Source organism: Mesitornis unicolor, unplaced genomic scaffold, assembly GCF_000695765.1.
Source record: "Mesitornis unicolor isolate BGI_N332 unplaced genomic scaffold, ASM69576v1 scaffold2213, whole genome shotgun sequence".
NCBI lineage: Eukaryota > Metazoa > Chordata > Aves > Mesitornithiformes > Mesitornithidae > Mesitornis > Mesitornis unicolor.
The window spans coordinates 22,950-24,065 of NW_010173765.1; positions in this window are offsets into that span (position 1 = coordinate 22,950).

The following is a 1,116-nucleotide window of genomic DNA, read 5'->3' on the forward strand; positions in this document are numbered from 1 at the left end:
GGGGGTGAAAGCTGCCTCCCCTGTGGTGGTGACACTGGGGGAGCCCTAAAAGAGCCCAGGCAGAGCTGGCGTTTAACCCTGTATGTGGTAATTACAGATTTCTTTGTTTAAATACGTTGGTTTTTTGTGATTGTGGGGTCCTGGGCTGGGGTTTGAGGGTGCCCAAACACCCACACAGCAGCTGCTGTTCCCCCTCTTAGGGTTTTCCCTGATCCCACTGCTCCTGGCATTGCCCCTGTCCCCCTCCCTGCACCCCAAACCCAGGCTGCCCCAGAGCAGCTCCTGCTGGGGCAATGCAAGTCCCCAACCCCAGCCCCAGCCCTGGGGGCTCTGCTCTGTGCCCCTGCCTCTGCCCCCACCCTTTCTGGCACCACACAAACCAGGGATAACTCCGGTTTGGGGGATAAGAGAGCACCGCAGGAGGGAGCCACGCTCGCCCTCCCCAGGAGGTGTGCAGTGGTTTATTTGGGGGGGACATGTGCACAGCCATGGGCATAGCTGGGGGAGCACCAGTTCAATCTCAAACCATTGCAACGGCTGCTGGCACGGCCAGGGCCAGCTCTGGGACACCTTACCAGAAATATTTAGTATTTTTTTTTTCTATAAAACACTACTCACAGTCCAGAGGAGGCAGCCCAGCTCCCAGGCCATGGCTCAGCAGCCTGAGGAGCCTTGGCCTGTCCCCAGATTCACAAAGAAGAGGAAATGGGGGTACAAGAGGGGCTGAGGGCTGCTGGGACAGCTGCCACCCTTAAGTGTGACCCCCCCACAAACGCTGCTGGGGTGGCCTCGCGCCCCTGGGGCAGCACAGAAACTCCTGGAGGGGGAGCATAAATAAATTAACATGAACAGAGCAAAAGGGTCAAACACTGCCAGGGATGATGGGTGGGCAGCCCCTGCTGGACCACAGGAGGGGATGAGGGATGGGAAGTGATGAAGGTGAGGGCTGGGCCGAGGGCTCCGCATCCGACCGCATGCTGAGGGCGTCCTCAAGCACTGCCCAGGGTCAGTTGTTGTTCATGATCCACCAGGAAGCTGGGGAGAGAGGAGGGGGATCAGGGATGCGCAGGCAGCGTTCACCAGGGGATTGGGGGTTTAGGGGGGGCAGAGGCCAAT